Here is a 20,287-nt window from a genome sequence, read left to right as displayed (position 1 = left end):
CAGCCACTGCAGTGATCCCAGGCCTACATGTGTCTCCCAACCACCAAGGGAGGTATCACATGAACAGTGCTACTGAGTGTCCCTGCGTGATGTACATAGGACTTATGTTCCAAAGCATGGTGAGTGTCCGGTTTGGGAATGTAACTCACAAGCACATCCCACTCATTGTGGTGTGTGTGCACATATCCATGAACATGTTGCCCACAGTGGCCTCTGCTTATGTTGCGTATGAGGAGTATATCCATTAATAATGTTGTGGACATGGGCCCTGTCTGATCAGCAGAGGTCACCCCTGAGTATGTAGTATGCAAATGTCTACAGATGTGGTGTCCGTAGTGCAGCCGCATATTTAAACTGTCGGAGCTCAGTAAACGTCATGGCGTGTTAATGTTGTGGCATGTAAAGCTGTAGCTGCTGTGTAAGGTACACCCTAAATGGGGTGGTGTACCCTTGAATGTGTGTAAATGTCTTGAGTTCAGAGGTACAATGGGTGCCTATGTACCAGCTACACACCCAGTACAGATAGGTGTGGCCACGTAGAAGGATATCCATGCCACAGTGGCAATACAGTAACCACAGGAGTGGGTGCGACATATGTGTGTACTGCAAACATGTACAATGTGATATATATGTAGGGGACTACCATCCATGTGATAGTCAGTGGGTGAATGGTGTAATGCAAAGGTGATGTGCATGCACCTTGTGTCATGCAGCTTGATGCCATGATAGTCATATTATGTATCTGTCACAGTGACACCCATATGGATGGAGTCAGTATCAGCTGGTGGAGCAATCATGGTGCTTTGTATGCAGGGGTTGGAAAGCTAGGCAGGGAAAGTCCCCTGTGCTAGCCTGTTCCACAGGGAAGCATATACTGAACATGAGGGGCCCTATGACTGAGGACTGTGGTATGCCAAATGTACCTGACATGTAGTAGGTACTATGGTATGCTGGCCTCACTGTGTGTCCTGTCCATGAGCCACATAGCATAACATCCTGAGACACAGAGTACGATGTGCAGGTGGATGTGTATGTTGTCAATACCAGAATGGGGAATGGTGCTGAAAGGCAATGAGAGGACAATGTAGGATGTGTGGACATCAGCAACTGCCCTGGTAACTGTATGAAAGGAGTCCACCATGTTTAGGGGCCATGCTCTGGTAGTAACAAGCCCAACCCGGGTGGCAGCAAAGGACGGGAGCCCAACAATGTCTCTGTGAATGATGTCCTTGATGATGTGCCCCATAGCCATGCAGAACAGTCCAGTCAGGTGTGTAGGACTATAGTCCCACTCGTGCATTGTGGTGCCACCTGTGTGTAGTGTGATAAATTCTGCTGTGTGCCATTCAGGGGCTACAATGTCTGAAACAAGGCTATTACTGAATATGGTGGCCTAGTGGGGAGACATGTAATTCAGAGGTTGGTGGATATCACAGCCTGGGATGTTGGAAGGTGACATGGGGCCAGTGACCTAGGACATATAGAGTGTAGGTCAGTACTGTGTAGGTGTGACCACAGGGACACCACAATGTTCATGTATGGATTGTGGCCCTGCAGTGATTGACAGGGTGTAATGTCAGCATTGAATCCATCCTCCAGCATGTTGCCAACATCACCTGGGTCTGTAATGTTCCTGAGTGACTGTTGTATGTGACAGCAGATGTGGGTGTTGACATCGACTACTGACATACCACCATAATGCCTGGTGGTACACCCCGGAATGTGTGGCACTCATGTTTACGTAGCTAGTCTTGGAGTATGTGATGAGGGAACCTGTGGCCCTACCACGGCTGACCAGTGAGCCACCCCACACATGAGAATGTACACCACTGTACAACAGCCTACACCTGTTGTTGTACATCATATGTCCATGAAAGATGACCACCAGAGTGGCGTCTGTTATCTGGTGTGTACCATCATGGCTCTGTGTGGAATAGCATGATCCATGCAGTTGTGTACATGCTAATGAAGTGCACTGGGGTATGTGTCAGCATTTGTATGTGCATTGTCCATCTGCACGGGTGTCATGACATTAACAACCGCTGTCAGCAGATGTCTGTAGTAGGTGTTGTAGTACTCATGTACTGTGTATGCTGTGATGGGTGTGGTGCCGGGATGTGGCTAACAAGGTTGATTAGCATATGTTCGGAATCCACCAATGAGGGGATAACCCCCGGTGTGTAACACCAGTCACATGGTGGTAGTGTTCATGCCAAGGTTAATGTAGGTCTAGGAGGTGGTGTGTATGGGTTGATCCAGCAGAGCGGAGGTTATGACTCATGGATGTGTCGGTACATGTGTGGCTATCCCAGTGAAGTGTGGGGTAGTGTCAGTCACACATCAGTAGTAGCTGTCTGAGGCCCACTGTCCAATATACCAACATAGAAGGTATGTTACCCGTGGGGTATGATGTTGACTCTGTAGCTTGTTACAATGTGTATAGCGGTCCCGGACACAGTTAGTTGCATGTGGAGCACCTCTGATGCATTGTGCTAAGTAACTTGCCAGGATGTGTGCAAAACATAGTGGGATATGGGAACCCCTCAGCTGTGGGTGTGCCGGTCCAGGTATGTGCCTGAAAGGTATGGTCTGTCTATAACCTGTCATTGAAGGTGTGCTCTGCAGAGCCTAGAGGCAGGTCGCAGTCACTGCAGAGATGTTTGAGTGGTGCATTATAAGGTGTGCCTTGCCTGCGTGCGTCACAGAGGAAGATGCAAGCATTGTGTCACATGACCCCATGTCGTGCCTGTCAGTTCCCGTCCTGCCAGTGACAGTTAATGGAAACTGTGCAAGACAGGCAGTATAGAAGCATCAAGAGCCTTACATGTGAGCTGTACTCCCAGGGCTGACAGGTGCAAGTCATCTGTGCACAGCATTTTGTTTGACCAGGTCAGTCAAAGCGGACAGATACCAGATGCCTGTGGAATGACAATAGGAGCATAGGCAACTGTTGAAGTGACACAGTCGGTTGTTGTACAGTGGTATCGTGTCCGGACGAATGCAAAATGCTCCCCAGGGCTTGGCCCACACCCTCAGGGCTATAAGACTGGTGAGCTATTGCATGTCCCTGCACACGTAGTCTGTGAATTGGCATCACAGGGCAGTCACACTAACATGGAGAATGACAGTCACATCGTACCTGGTGAGGTGTGGCATGGGTGCATAGGTTATGTTGCAGAAGCAGTTTCCCGACAGCAAGATGTAAGCGACTATCGCCTTGTGTAGCCTGCTGTGTGGAACTGCAGTGTGACTCCCTACAGAGTCATCTATGACTGGTGTGTTGTGAATGTTATAACTCCCTATTGGCTGTATGTGATGGGCACACATGAGTCTGTGGGCTATAAGCTGGTGATGTTGTCTTCCATGATGGGGGCTACCTCTGGTGCCTACAGTGAGTATGGAGACGTACTGCACAAGTCGTCCTCGTAGGTGTGGCCAGTGGTGTAGATCATGTGAGACTATGTGATGGGTGGGGTGTGTTGGGAATGTTACACATCCCCAAATGACTGTCAGGTGCAGTCAGGGTTGGTGACAGCATTACCCCCAGCCATAGCTGTCAACCTCCTGTCCCCAAAATGAGGAACATTAGCTCTCGTACTGTGTGACAAATGGGCAAAACGTGGAACACTTACAACTGGCTTACTAACAGCTTCACCTAGGAAGGGCATATGATGGCTAAAATAGGCTGGTTTTACGTATAAAAAAGATATTCTAATGAATTAATATGATTCCCATCTATTTAGCCATGGCTAGCAGGTAAACAATTTCCAACAATGAATGTGTGACAGACCCTTTCAATGTGGAACCTTGAGAAACATGCACCTTTTAGAACCCCAAATGAGGTACGCTCCTCGTAATGAGGTACACTTAAGAGCTATGCCCCCAGTACGGCTGCAGAAGTGCATCCCCCACAGGCTGTAGTGTCGTATGTTGGGAGGTGAGCATTGAATGTGTACATGAGACAATTGCTCTATTGCCACATGTATGACATATCCCTCATATAGACAGGCAGTAGCACTGGTACGTGACAGTTGGACATGCCTGTATATACAACCATGTCCCACAGGATATGTGCGTTACGTGTGGACAACAGCTATTGTACCATAAGCAAGCTGGGAAGTGTAGGACAGCCAGTGTACCTGTGGGAAATGGTGTGGAATGGGTGCTGTAGTAATCAGTAGCTCATGACATGCCCACAAGTTCTGAACAAGTGCCTAGCATGACCATACAATACAGATAGGGTGTTGGATAATATCAACCCACAAGTGGTGATGACAGTCATTTTGGGTGGCACCGCACTATAACCCTGCTGAGTATGGTGTGCATGTCCATGAACCTTTAGCACTTTAGATGTCAGCAGTACAGATGTACAAGACAGCACGGATATTTGATTACAAATACCTTTGCATGTCACAGGAGTGTTCCACCAGTGGCCTGTTGACAGACTCACAACTACAAACGGTGCAAGAGTGACATGTGCACATCACACCAGTGCCAGCTACAGTAGAACAGGGTTAATGTGTTGTACCCCACCCTCATTGTAGCCCATGCCACACAGACAAATGTTAGGCATCTGTGTATGTAAGGCTGTGAATGGCCATGACCTATCAGTATAGCTGTGTCAGTGTTGTGAACAACATACAGAATGGGCTGTGTGGGTGAGGTGTGTGACATATGTGCAGAGTCTGATGGATGATACCAGCATTGTCACCGCTAGGTGAACATCCCTGTACCCATAAACAACTACCTAGGCTGTGGTCAACATTATGGACACTGTGTAAGGGATGGTGCTGTGCAGTGCACCCCCCTGACTTGGTGACGTCTCCAGGCCCATTAGGTAGTCATATGAGGTACCCATGTCATGTCAGGGTGCCATCCATGAGCACGGAGATCACTGGACAGGCATATACAGCACTGTGGTGACCAATATTGGATCACATACCACCTTTAATGGGTAATGGCTATGCATGGATGTGCGATACCAGCCTTCACAATCCTCACCTCCACTATGCAGCATGCTGTCTACCTTGCAGAAAGACATTTGCTACACCATGATGATGGACATGCTACATGTCCATATCCTGATCTATAAGACATATGTCATGGACAGCCACCATCCTAATACTAGGATCGCCACAGGCTGGACAGATCCCGCCATACCATGCAACCCTGTCCATCAAAGCTGCACATGTCATCCCAGTCATACATGGTGTGATGGCCGCATGGTAGATGTACTATCAACTGACTGGATCAGTAATGTGGCACTGATGCACCTTGCGGTGGCACAATGGCTGTCTGTTACAGCTTGGAAACCGTGCCCGCACATGCTATGGTTGATAACCATCCCTGCGAATGTCGTCTGACTAGCCATTGTCCCATGCCTATCACATGTGCAATACAGGCGATCCGTGGCAGGATGTTGAACAGTTGTACAGTGCTGTGTAGATGTATATGGCAAAACACATGGATGTACAGGTGTCCATGCGTATGTGTGCATTATCACTGCTCAAGTCCATTACGGCTGTGTCTGTGTTGATATGTGACATATACCAGCATCCAGGTCAACAGCAGTACAGTGGACACATCCAGGCATGTGCAGATAGGTAAGAACACAAGTGCAGGCAAATAGACATGCCCACAGCAAGACAGCATTTACATGGAGTATGAACACTGTAATGAGGTGACACACATATATGGTGATGATATCCAATGCATAATGGGTGTGACACAAACACGTCAGTCGTGTCAGTGTCATGATGCTTTGCAAAGATAACTGTGCAGATGTAGTAGATGTCATAGAAATGTATGTGCAGCAGTATCTCTGTACATCTTTGCAACTGTGACCTGTCACCATCATTATGTCTTACAGATAATGCCCCGTACACGCCTCCCAGCATACACCCACCAGGAGGATGATGTTTCCATCCCATAGCTCCATGACAACTATGACTTGTTGTTCAGCCACATGCCACAGCATGCCCAGCAGCAGGATGACCTGTGGCAGGATCTACGCAGGAGGGTGAATGATGTGGGTGGCCATAACCGCACCTACCAGCAGGTGCACAGGCACTGCACGGACTTGATACGACATGCAAAACAGTGTGCCACTGCAATCACCAGGGAACAAGGTGGAAGAGGTGGTGGGCCACCAATCCAGCCCCCACTCACACACACTGAGGAGCTACTGGCCAGTCTGGGGACACCCAGGGAACAGCATCCACAAACACTAGCTGCCATTGTGGAGGTGGGTGTCTCCCAACCAATGAGCCTGGAGTTGCCTAGTAAGTCAGTACTGCACATATGGCTATTATATACCATGTAGTTGCATGTGTCACTGTACATTATGTAAAGTAACAACATATGCAAGGTATGTGGACACACATGCTGCATACTACAGTATGCTACGTTGTGTATGCACATATGTGCATACTATATGCTATTACACAGGTGAATGTGTTCACATGCACATTGCAACCTGTGGCTGTCATACAGTCATGGATAATGTTCATACTGGTGTGTCAACCCTATACAGGTACCTCTGGCATGCCACACAGACATGAGTCCACTGCAGGTGAGACTGTCATCAGTATCAGGCATGTTACAGTGTAGATCTATTTGCCATGTGGCCAGTTAACACTTGCACACCTGATGTTTGTTCCAGTCACGATATGCAGGTCACACCACCCTTCATTCACACAGGCCACCCATGTGCAGTATATACAAATGTAATGATACACCGACTTGAAACCACAGTACTTGTCATTGCGAAATGTGTGGTCAGCTGTGCATACAACGGTGGAGGTGTTCTACAATGGAGGCATATGTAGTATGCATTGGAACAACATGTGTGGCACGCACACAGTACCACACAGTGAGCTGTGATATAGGCAGCCGACAGGTGTCACCATTGTGTCATATGCCCCTGCATTGGGTGCACACATTGTGATGTGCCACTTGACATGTCCCAGACATGTAGTGTTCTGTCTGCAATATTGTCACACTATCGCATGACCTATACCCCACATACCAAACATACAACCCGTTGTCTGCATAGCCCTGTGGATTGTGACATATCTGACATCTATGGGTGTATGCCATATGGGACAACACAGACATGTGAGATAGATGGCCATCACACACAATTGGCCAACACATGTGCACACATGGCCATGGGGGATGGCCAGAGACATGTAGCCACACAGTACATGGGATGTGTATACACCCTGTTGCACATTGTCCACACATGGTCCAATTATAGCCTTAGTTGACCGATTATACAGTTGATGTGGTACACTGGACAATCTAAAAGCCTGTGCACAGCTACTGGAGGTGTCACTGAAGTCTACCATATACGATCTGTTGAACATCACGACTGTGTTGCAGTTATGGCTATGAAATGTGTACATATTATGCATTCTATAGCAACATAGATGCCTCATGATGCCATGCAATGACACAGTGTCTGTACTTCACACTGTATAGCAATGTAGACAGCTCACACTACCCTCCCATGCTCATGCACATTTGCTAAACATGCACTCTATCTGTAGGGCATACACACAACACTGCAATGTGAAGCCCATTATGATGCTGTACATGTGTCAGGACACCATTGTGTCAGACATGTATGCATGTTAATGCACATGTCAGCAGATTACATGTCAAGGTCACATCAGCCATGTGTACTGTTATCCTGTTCTGGGCCACATGGTGTATCACGGGGATGCATGCATACTACCATGATTGTGTGAACTGCATGGCTACTGATATGACACCTGCTTGCTGTAGTGTGCACCCCAGGGAGGTATGCTCACTAACACTTTTAATGTCTGAGCTGCATGCCCTCTGCTGTATCGCAGGCATGCTGCATGCCATCTGACAAATCACATGCATGGTGTGCCTGTGTGTGTCTGTGTTTGTGTGTGTCTGTGTTTGTGTGTGTCTGTTTGTGTGTGTGTGTGTGTCTGTGTGTGTGTGTGTCTGTCTGTGTGTGTGTGTGTGTCTGTGTTTGTGTGTGTGTGTCTGTGTTTGTGTGTGTGTGTGTCTGTGTTTGTGTGTGTGTCTGTGTTTGTGTGTGTGTGTCTGTGTCTATTGTACTTTACAGTATTTCTTTGCATTCACAGGTGATGTAGGTGCCACCCTCCCGCGGTCCATCTGATGTTAGTGTCCCCACAGATACTAGCGGTGATGAACATATGCATGAGGTACAGGCAGGGTTGTCAGGGGCTGAATCTGTGCCAATGGTTACCATCCCAGCTATGTCCCCCTCTTCCCCGCACACAGTTCTGCTGCCAACACATACCGCATCACCAGTGGCCATAGAGGAAGGACAGTCAGCGTCTGTTAGCGTGGAACAGGAACACGTGGTGGCTACAGAAGGTGTGTCTACACACCATGGTGTCAGTGTAATGACTGCAGATGTGCCACACAGGCATGTGGCTGGTGCTGCTCGTAGGAGGACCTCTGGCAGACATGCACCTGCAGGACAGAGCGCAGCAGCTGGTATCACCAGATGCATTTTCCAGACTGTAATGGTGGCACAGGCATGTGCTGAATGGCAGAACAGAGAAGGGCAGAGGCTGTAGAGGGCTGCTATCTGTACCCTAAATGACAACATCCAGGCATTGGCAAATGCTCAACAGCAGATTGCTAATGTTCTGGATAGGTGATTAGGTGAAATGGTCGGAATCCTTGACCGAGGCATGGCAATCCGCGAGCTGGAGCTGTCTGTGCTGGAACATCTGGTAGGAGTGAGGCGTAGGCCACGTGGACGTAGGCCAGCAACACCACCTAGTGTAGGTCGACGTGAGCATGCCACCTCACATGCCCGCTCCCATAGTGCCGGTAGCAGTAGCAGTGCAGCTGGTGCTGCGCTGTCAACACCAGGACACAGTAGGCAACATGGACGTGGCCCTGGATGTTCTCAGCGAGGACACGGTTCCAGCGGACATGTGTCGTTGGACAGTAGCCACTCTGTACCTCCACCTGGTAGTGCCCGTGCAACCCCAGGCAGGCACAGGTCACGTGGCCATGGACGGACACAGTGAGCTGTACAACCTGCTCTGTACAATCTGGGGCTGTCAGTTATACCCCGTGTAGGCCTCACAAATGGCAGAACTGTGTACACACATACACGCACACAGCAAACACAACTGAAGGGCACCACAACATCCACATGCATTCTGCACAGACATGTCCAATCAACTCACCAGCCCTTACACACACACATGATGTTATCCATTGGTGCAGCCTATGCCCCTGGGAAACATATCACCCTGTGCATATGATGACGCCTGTGCCGCATCTCTGTCATCCACACCATCGGTGCAGGTTTATGCACAAATATTCTGATGCACAGGGTGAACAGCATAGTGAGAGGTGTATGTAATATTACCTGTGTATGCATAGTGAGGGATGTGTATGTTGCAGTGGTTGTGTGTGAATACTGAGAGATGTGTATGTGACATAGGTTGTGTACTATCGACATACACCGGTCATACCATGTAGTGCAGGTGCAGCATGCATTGTGATGTGTTCATGGTATGTGTCTCGGTTACATCTGCAGCACCATGTTGGTTATGATACCCTGGTTCCCCCCTATGGTGTACTTGCATGTGCCTACAGGTAGCAGTGTTTGCAGTCCCCCATGTGTAACTGTGGATTACTCACAGGCATGTCTGGCAATATCAGCATGCTACATGTACCCCCAACCTGACTGTTGGACACACCAACATGACACAGATGTCCGCACATATACTGCACCTGACGCATGTGGTCATTGCCACAGGCTACACTGGACAGAGATGTGACATACATAGCAGGACACAATACAGGTATGGTGACATGGTGCAGGGGTTTTACACAGCGGTCTGGCCAATGATGATGTGAGGTGTCACTTGGTAGCTGGAGGCCACACTGTACAGCAGTAGGACCCTGTAACAGTACGGGAACATGTCTGCATTCACGGGGTGTACACCACTATAATGCACACCCCATAGTGTGCAGGTGGGGACCCTTGCCTATGTGGTAATCACCCTCACAGTACTATGCACCCACACGACATGTCACAGAGAAGGGACATGCACAGGTAGCCAGTATGGCTGGGACCTATGGCATCAACAGGGTAGTGTAATGCATCACCATTATGGGTTAGTCACCACGTGGGGTTAGTGATCATTTCCCACCATATATTAGCATACACCCTCACACCAAGCACCAGACATACATACAGACACACACACACACTGTGGTGACCACACATGTGTATACGGACAGCCGACGTGTGTGATGCACCACACCGGCCGACGTCATGCTTGCCACACTGACGTATGTGCAGATCTCTACAACGGTGTACAGGGATGTGTAGCAACTGGGACATATTTCCCGCGATATGTGGCATCTCTGGTCACACATTCGGACACACATGTCAGTGCTGGGAATGATACACCTGCCATATGATGACACGTTTGATAGACATGCAGTGGTATTGATTGCATTATGTGTATCAACGCCATATCTGGCAAATGTGCTGCTATATGCACATGGGAAGTTGTAGGTGTTACAGGTGCCATGTGACATATAGTTGTTAACACCTGACTGCTGTGTATGCATTATGTCAGCACCGTCACGTAACAGTGACATAGCGTACTGTTTGCACATGGCATGATAGGATGGTGTGTGACACAGCTGTGAGCCACCCCCTGCACACATACATCTACACAGGTGGTTCACCACGTTATGTATACACATCCCTCCATACGTGCTGTTTGTATGTCACTGTATACAGGTGTCAATGATGGGTCTGCATTGCGACTGCATGTCGTAGGTAGGTGCAACTATGTTACGGACATTGGCCACTGCACATGCATAGGTTGCTGCATGCACAGTACAGATGTCACATGTGTCTCCTGTTGCCATGTTTGTATGCATTGCTATTGTTGGACATGTGTGTTGACATACATAACACATGGACTGTGGTATGATATCACGGGTGTCACAGGTGACCAGTACAAGGATATGTGTCCCAGTCAACATTGCTACCCCCTGTAGTGTGAGCATTCAACAGACATGGGCCCACCTTCCATTCGCGTGTGTAGCATTGATTAGGCCAGTGTTATGCATGAGGTACATCAAAGGCTATGTATGTATGTGTTGTGTGTGCAGTCCATACACACATCCACACAATCACATGTATGACATATCCAGATGTGTGTTCATTGGTGTACAGCAACAGTCAGGTGTCACAGCTGTGTAAGGGCCATAATATGTCTTGAGCCAACCTGTTCATGTATACTGGTATCATTGCAATGCATAACACCTGTTGGATCCCTGTTGGTACATGTGTACTCTGCACAGCTGGTGTACACCTCTGTACAGCCCAGTGGTCATGTGTCACATGGTGTTGTGGTACTGTAAGGCTGTGTAGTGCTGCACTGATGACATGGTGCTGACTTGACAGCTACAGTGTACACTGCAGTGTGTGCAGTGTGACCTGCACCTGTGACAGCTGTGATGGCAGCTGTGTGTGTACAGGTCACTGCATGTGTGACCGCCCTGTGCGTGAGGACAGTTATACCTTACTGTGCCCTTCTGTACTGTGCCCTTCTGTGTGTACACTCCATCTGCATGCACGACAGGCCTTTGCAACAGCTGTGTGAGCATGCCCAGTATGCTGCTGTGTAGATGGACACAAAGTACTGTCCATGTACACAGTTGTATAGATGGACACACTGTACAGTCCAATCTGAGACCTTCCGTGTTTACACTCCATCTGCATGCAAGACGGCCCTTTGCAACAGCTACGTGTGTGAGCATGCCCAGTATGCTGTTTTGTAGATGGACACACAGTACAGTCCATGTACGCAGTTGTGTAGATGGACACACGGTACATTCCACACTGCGCCCTTCGGTGATTAGACTCCGTGTGCATGCAAGATGGCCCTTTGAAACTGCTAAGTGTGTGAGCATGTCCAGTACACCGTTGTGTAGATGGACACACAGTACATTCCACACTGCGCCCTTCCATGATTAGACTCCGTGTGCATGTAAGATGGCCCTTTGCAACTGCTAAGTGTGTGAGCATGCCCAGTACACCGTTGTGTAGATGGACACACAGTACATTCCACACTGCGCCCTGCCGTGATTAGACTCCGTGTGCATGCAAGATGGCCCTTTGCAACTGCTGTGTGAGCAGGCCCAGTACGCCATTGTGTAGATGGACACACAGTACATTCCACACTGTGCCCTTTCATGATTAGACTCTAGATGGCCCTTTGCAACTGCTGTGAGCATGCATGCGGTACCATGTGATGTGTAGATGTACACAGTACACCGCGCCTGCCAAGATGCATAGAATTTGCCTTTGCAACTGCTGTGTGAGCATGCCCAGTACGCCGTTGTGTAGATGGACACACAGTACATACCACACTGTGCCCTTTCATGATTAGACTCCATGTGCATGCAAGATGGCCCTTTGAAACTGCTAAGTGTGTGAGCATGCCCAGTACGCCATTGTGTAGATGGACACACAGTACATTCCACACTGCGCCCTTCCGTGATTAGACTCTGTGTGCATGCAAGATAGCCCTTTGCAACTGCTAAGTGTGCGAGCATGCCCAGTATGCCGTTGTGTAGATGGACACACAGTACATTCCACACTGCGCTCTTCCGTGATTAGACTCCATGTGCATGCAAGATGGCCCTTTGCAACTGCTAAGTGTGTGAGCATGCCCAGTACGCCGTTGTGTAGATGGACACATAGTACATTCCACACTGCGCCCTTCCGTGATTAGACTCCGTGTGCATGCAAGATGTCTCTTTGCAACTGCTAAGTGTGTGAGCATGCCCAGTACGCCGTTGTGTAGATGGACACACAGTACATTCCAAACTGTGCCCTTCCGTGATTAGAATCCGTGTGTATGCAAGACGACCCTTTGCAACTGCTAAGTGTGTGAGCATGCCCTGTACGCCATTGTGTAGATGTACACACAGTACATTCCAAACAGACGTGTGATACTAAGCATGTGGGCATGGCCATTGACATCCTGTATAGCCATGGTGGTCATCCAGGCAACAGATGTCCATTTTCAATTTCACGATGGATGCGTACATTGAACACACTGGTTGCTGTCTCGAAGGGTGTACTTTCTGTGGCGCATCCCGTATCTATTTAGTGTTGTAGTGCTCTGTAGATATTTAGTTGGCCCAATGACAGCACTGCCATGTTTGTCTACGTCTACCTTGGGACAGTAATATGCCTTCAGACTGCTCACTCTCTAAACATTCCCTATCAGCATCTTTGCCTTTGCGGATGATGTCACCCACCTAAAAGTATGCCTCTGGGAGTTCTGTGTTCAGTAATCTCAGTAGCGCATTCTGTAAATGCGTAATGCTGTAGTGTGATAAAGTAGTTAGGTGTATGTTCAACTCCTGGCCCTGCCAAGTGTGTGTGTGTGTGTGTTTCCAGCTGCCTGGGGACACAGTAATGCTTTTAGATGCCTCACAGCACATACATTCCCTATCGGCGTCTTTGCCTTTGCGGATGATGTCACCCACCTAGAAGTATGCCTCTGGGAGTGCTGTGTTCAGTAATCTCGGTAGCGTATTCTGTAAATGCGTAATGCTGTAGTGTGATAAGGTAGTTAGGTGTATGTTCAACTCCCAGCCCTGCCAAGTGTGTGTGTGTCCAGCTGCCTGGGGATACTGTAATGCTTTTAGATGCCTCACAACACATGCATTCCCTATCGGCGTCTTTGCCTTTGCGGATGATGTCACCCACCTAGAAGTATGCCTCTGGGAGTGCTGTGTTCAGTAATCTCGGTAGCGCGTTCTGTAAATACATAATGCTGTAGTGTGATAAGGTAGTTAGGTGTATGTTCAACTCCCGGCCCTGCCAAGTGTGTGTGTGTTTCCAGCTGCCTGGGGACACAGTAATGCTTTTAGATGCCTCACAACACATACATTCCCTATCGGCATCTTTGCCTTTGCGGATGATGTCACCCACCTAGAAGTATGCCTCTGGGAGTGCTGTGTTCAGTAATCTTGGTAGTGCATTCTGTAAATGCGTAATGCTGCAGTGTGATAAGGTAGTTAGGTGTATGTTCAACTCCCGGCCCTGCCAAGTGTGTGTTTCCAGCTGCCTGTGGACACAGTAATGCTTTTAGATGCCTCACAACACATACATTCCCTATCGGCGTCTTTGCCTTTGCGGATGATGTCACCCACCTAGAAGTATGCCTCTGGGAGTACTGTGTTCAGTAATCTCGGTAGCGCGTTCTGTTAATTCGTAATGCTATAGTGTGATAAGGTAGTTAGGTGTATGTTCAACTCCCGGCCCTGCCAAGTGTGTGTGTGTGTGTGTGTTTCCAGCTTCCTGGGGACACAGTAATGCCTCACAACACATACATTCCCTATCGGCATCTTTGCCTTTGCGGATGATGTCACCCACCTAGAAGTATGCCTCTGGGAGTGCTGTGTTCAGTAATCTCTGTAGCGTGTTCTATAAATGCATAATACTGTAGTGTGATAAGGTAGTTAGGTGTATGTTCAACTCCTGGCCCTGCCAAGTGTGTGTGTGTGTGTGTTTCCAGCTGCCTGGGGACACAGTAATGCTTTTAGATGCCTCACAACACATACATTCCCTATCGGTGTCTTTGCCTTTGCGGATTATGTCACCCACCTAGAAGTATGCCTCTGGGAGTGCTGTGTTCAGTAATTTCGGTAGCATGTTCTGTAAATGCCTAATGCTGTAGTGTGATAAGGTAGTTAGGTGTATTTTCAACTCCCGGCCCTGCCAAGTGTGTGTGTGTATATATATATATATATATATATATATATATATATATATATATATATATATTTTTTTTTTTATAATATGTATGTGGATATTAGCACTATTGAATGTGCTGCATTGTCTGTACATGTTCACCTTGGATGTATCTGAATGTGCTATGGCTCTGTGATAGTGCACATACTGTGTGCTGTAGTGATCCTGGGTTATAGTTGTGTAGTGACCAGTTATTTTGTTGCTGGGTATTACCAGGGACATTGAAAACAATGATAGTACAGCACCTTTAAATGGTCATGTGCACATCTCAGCAGCAGTCAGCAGTGGTTATTACTTTGGAGGATGAGTATGGCTTATATAACTATGTATTAAATGACAATACTATGCAAATCAGGTTAACATTACTGACACCCGTTTATCCACAGGTTGTGATACAGATCCCAAGTATGTATGTGTATACATTGCCAGGTGCAGGACTGGACTATGGTTGAATGCATGGAGGGGTGTCCATGGCCAGGAATGGCGATCTGTACAGCCTGGCAGGTACAGTCTGTGATTGTCCCACAACCTCCAGTATATGGCTGACACATGCTGAAACAGTGTACATGCAGAGACACACATAAAACAAACAGCTAGGGATAACACATACACACACACATTGCATCAACATTGGGCCATGCAAAACCTGTTGCCCCTCACACACACACAAATGCATACATGTTGATTGGCTGGTTCAATGACAGGCTCTGGAAAAGAAACTACATACCCTGTGCATATGATGACACCTGTGCCACTTCTTGCAATGTGTAACATTGATGCAGGTACAGACTAACATGGTGCTGATGCACAGGGTGGCTTCATTGCACTGTAATAATATTGCAATGTTGTTAACACAAAGTGTGATTTCTTCTAGGTGTATGTAAGCAGGCATGATACATTACAGCTATGATCATCAATGTAGTATAGTATACAGCACTGTTAATTCTGAAGATGTATTATCCATCCATGTGCCATTTGACTGATGTGTGTAGTATTGGCAGCACATGTTTCAGAGTGTGCAGTACATGTGTGATGTGTGTAGTACAGATTTTCATGTATTTATATGTGAACATGGTGAAGGTGCACTGTCTGCATGTACATGTATAGTGGACACATTGGAATGGTGACATGCCCTGTATTTCACACTGTTAACACTTCATAGTGTCTATTGGTGGCCAGTATGCATTATACTACACATATTGTTGTACTTGTCTACACATGTGTGATTGCTATGGTTTTACATGGTGCTGTGGGTGATACTGTTACTATCTGTGATTGTTTTGCATTATGGTAGTAGACACGACCTCAACAGTCTGAATAACCAATTGTTATATGATATCTTCACAACTGACCCACACATGTATGACACGCAGTAGCATGTGGATCCTACATGTACTATACTATACCAGTATGCACTGGTATTGACCGCCACACATTGCTGGGACCATTACTGTTTGACATATAGCTATGTTAGTTACAAGCAAAGACAATAGAGATATTCCTGTCCACATCTGGGAATTCATACTGTGGCCTAGAATGCATTCTGCACATGACACAGTTATTCTACATAAGGGTATCATACAGACAGATACGTGTTATCCAACCCATGCTGTACACCTATAAGGCTAAACAGAGTCAGTTATCCACATTTACTACACATACTTTACCAACAGTAACACATAGGTATTACACCCCAATATGTATAATGGGTAACAATGTGTGCATATAGATATGTGCTGTCATTTGTCATTTGATATTTGCATTTACAATGGTATTTTGAGGTACATCACTGTATCACATATGCAATGAGAGTTCTGCATGCATATCCTCCAAGGTGGTTGTACAACTATGATGAATGTCCATTATTGACATACTTTTCTGTGTTTGAACTGTTCTGCAGTAATACACATACATGAACAGTCACTCACACTATGTATATAAACTGTCATGTGTGTGTGTGTGTGTGTGTGTGTGTGTGTGTGTGTGTGTGTGTGTGTGACACAGATGACCTAGGCCACAGACAATTCTGGTACATGTAGTTGACAAGTGCTTTAATGTTCCACCAGATGTGTCCAGGCACCAGAATCAGACTTGAGCGACACAAACACATGCTAGAGTAAAGTTTCTGTATGTGTGTGTGCCTCATTATGGCATTCCTGTTCATGTGTGTGTGCATTTCTGATGTGTGTCATCAGCCACAGTTGAACTGCACATCCGGCATCCCCACTAGGTGACCATGAGGGTTGTCCCCATTGCCAAATGTTTTGTACAGCTGCGTCAGATGCCACATATCGGAAGCATTGCAGCTTCCAGGGCGTCCAGCACACACATTCATTATTATGGACTGGCCATCACACACAAACCGCCACTTCATGGAGGGGAAGCCCTTGTGGATGATGTAGGCTCTACCACACTCACTGGCTGGTGCTTTGATGCATATGTGCGTGCAGTGTATTGCACACAGTACTTAGGGTATTCCACTATTGTGTGGAAAAGACACATATTGCTGCCCAATACCTTACACGAATTGGGGATATATACATCATCACTGACATGTGCTGACATGGCATTCATGAACTGGTGCAGTACCCTGGATGCTGATGTTTGTAAAATCCACATCATATCACCAGTTGATCTCTGGAAGGTACCTGTTGCTGGTATCCTTAGGGCAACACATACCTTGGTTTCCACTGGGATAGATTTCCCTCTGTTGGTTCTGTGTGTGAGACATGGCCTGCACAGCTCCACAATCTTCTGCAGGAGGTCTCTGTCCACTCTGTAGCACTCTACTGTCTCCAGCTCATGTAGCCCCTGATAGGTTACCCTGTGCCTGCACACTCCTCTCCGTCTACTCACTGTGTGATGCTGAGCAGCATTTACATTGGCACAACCCTCCACATGTTGCATATGTTGACATATAATAGCAATGGCAGCCCCTAACATTATGTTGTCTCAGTTAAGTTTTTACAGTTTTCACTTCTCTTAGTATACTACAGTGTTGCAGTGTGTCTGAGAAAAACATGGTGGACTGCTGTTTGTAGAGTTGTACGTGCTGTGCTGTGCTGGCCTACTGTACTGGCTGTGTAATATACTCAGTCTGATTGTTTTCACCTGCTAGCTGTGGTAGTTCTCCTTGGTTAACTTACTGCTATTTGTTTACCTTCCTTTTCACTGTTTGTGTCCACAGTGAGCGGCGCCTCGCATAGGAGCACAGTGAAGTGCACATCCGCTTCCATGTGCGCACACAGGCTTATACATGCGTACAAACACTTACACTGGTTTACACAACATTACACGGGCTTCAACAATCTTACAGTAGCTTACTCGTTCTTCAACTCGCGCACATGGGCTGACACACATGCACACATGCTTATTCAGGCTTACAGGTTTGCACGGGCGCAAACACACTTCACCAGGTTTGCAAGGAACTTCAGTGATATCCATGGCGTACACCATCAGTTTACTGACTTTACCTAGGATAAATCATAACACGCCTCTTCCACTGATGAGTCACTGACAGCAGACATGTGACACACTGCTCCAATATGATTACAGTGTTTTATACATACACACTCATGATGTCACCTATCTTCTACGCTGATAGTCCCCTTAACCTACTCTTACACTGTAGAGGCTTGGCCCATATGGCATGACAAATTGTACTTCACTATCCTCAGCCTCAATTGCATAGGATTGCCTACTAATGCTTGGTTACATCTCTGAGAGTGCGCTTCCACACATAGCAACCACTAATCAGTAGCCATGTTGTCTTTAGCTTGCCATTCACCTGCATGACGTACTAACTTTTAACTGACATTACAATTTGTATGTATATTTTACATGTTTGTCTTGTTTTGTATGCAAGATATTTCGCAGCCAGCTTGGTGCTTAAACACCGGGAGATCGGGGAGGACAACTAGAGTTTTATTAATTTCATGGAAAACATGCCACTGGCCTTATATTTGGCCATTGGCATGCTTCTTCAACTAAATCCATCCTTTATTTGCAGATGACATTGCTTCGTTTAGCTACTTGCAGAACGTTACTCGGTTAACATCCGTGTACATTTCTGCACATAACTCTACTCTTGCACGGACAGCTTACTGTTTCATGTATCGCATATTTTACATCATTTGCATAGCTTTCACCTACAAATGGGGTAATTTGCATATCCTAACATTGTCCGTGCAACGTTTGTTTAAGGGGCTGTGTTACACGCCCCTACAGGATATTGCTGAATAGCTCGGCAGACATCTTGCCTTGCTCTACTCTTACTCTACTCATACACACCAACCAAAGCTTCATGAATCCTGGCCTAAGCTTTGATGTGTGCTAATATGTCTATTTGTGGAGTAAGCATGGCTGTAGGTATGTTTTGACCTGCTACGTCTGTCATTTTTACAGAGCACCTCCCACTTTCATCATTTGTAGAGGTGACAGCTCTATAGGAACTATATGTACAGCTGTGACATTTGACAAGTCCACACATACCTGCGGTCAATACTAAACTGACTACTTCAGCACTTTTCATACCTTCAGATTTGTCTTGTAGTGGTATAGTCGATAATACTGTTTCCTATAACATGTATCTGTTTCTGATACAATATATGTCATTTTATTACACCACTACACACAATGCTATGAAGAAATCACAGGCCAGATGCCATTACATTCCTTTTGTAGACACACTACCAGAGTGTTGTGTTCCTCACAAAAGCCAACAGGTGCTAATCAAAACATATTCTGCTATCATCTACCTTATGTGTTCGCTGTATTTACGCTTTCCGTCAGTGGCAGAACTCACATGCGAAAGTGTGGGAGACTGAACACTATATCGGGACACTGCATAGCACTCTGAGGGACACATTTATGTTGTTTCTATTAACCTTCCACATTGACTATCACAGGGCATTAGTATTTATCCAAATTTATCATATACATGCTTTTGACTTATACATGTTTTGTCATTTGTCATCACATCTTTCTTCACACCTGTCCACCTAATCTCACTAGTTCTGTACATTTATTTAGGTCAGGGTTACTTATACCTCTCAACTGTACACATTTTGGGTAAATGTCCCTAACTTAGACGCCTGATTTTGTTCCTTTTAATAATATTGTGCCTTTCTGGTAATTTAGTGGAAGTCATTAGGGACTGTGGGGTTAGACAATAATGACAGACATTTGTAGTCATAATTAATAACCCTCAAAACATTCATACTAATGACTGATCCATTATTCTATCAACGTTTTGACTTTGTAAGGGGAATATATGAGATATTCCCTATTTGTACTTATTTTAAAATGCCTTGTCCAGATGTCTTATTCTGATTGAGAGGTATGGTTAATATTTCATCTTATTTCACAGATGCACATGTAAGTCCATGATAATCACTTACATGACACTAATATAACTCCCTACATCTTCCCCCAATAGTTTACACAATATCCAGTAGATGGGTT

The sequence above is a fragment of the Protopterus annectens genome, chromosome 13.part0 (genome assembly GCF_019279795.1).
Source record: "Protopterus annectens isolate FY-2018-M chromosome 13.part0, PAN1.0, whole genome shotgun sequence".
NCBI lineage: Eukaryota > Metazoa > Chordata > Ceratodontiformes > Protopteridae > Protopterus > Protopterus annectens.
The sequence above is the reverse complement of the archived record's forward strand: the minus strand, read 5'-3'. Positions refer to the sequence as shown.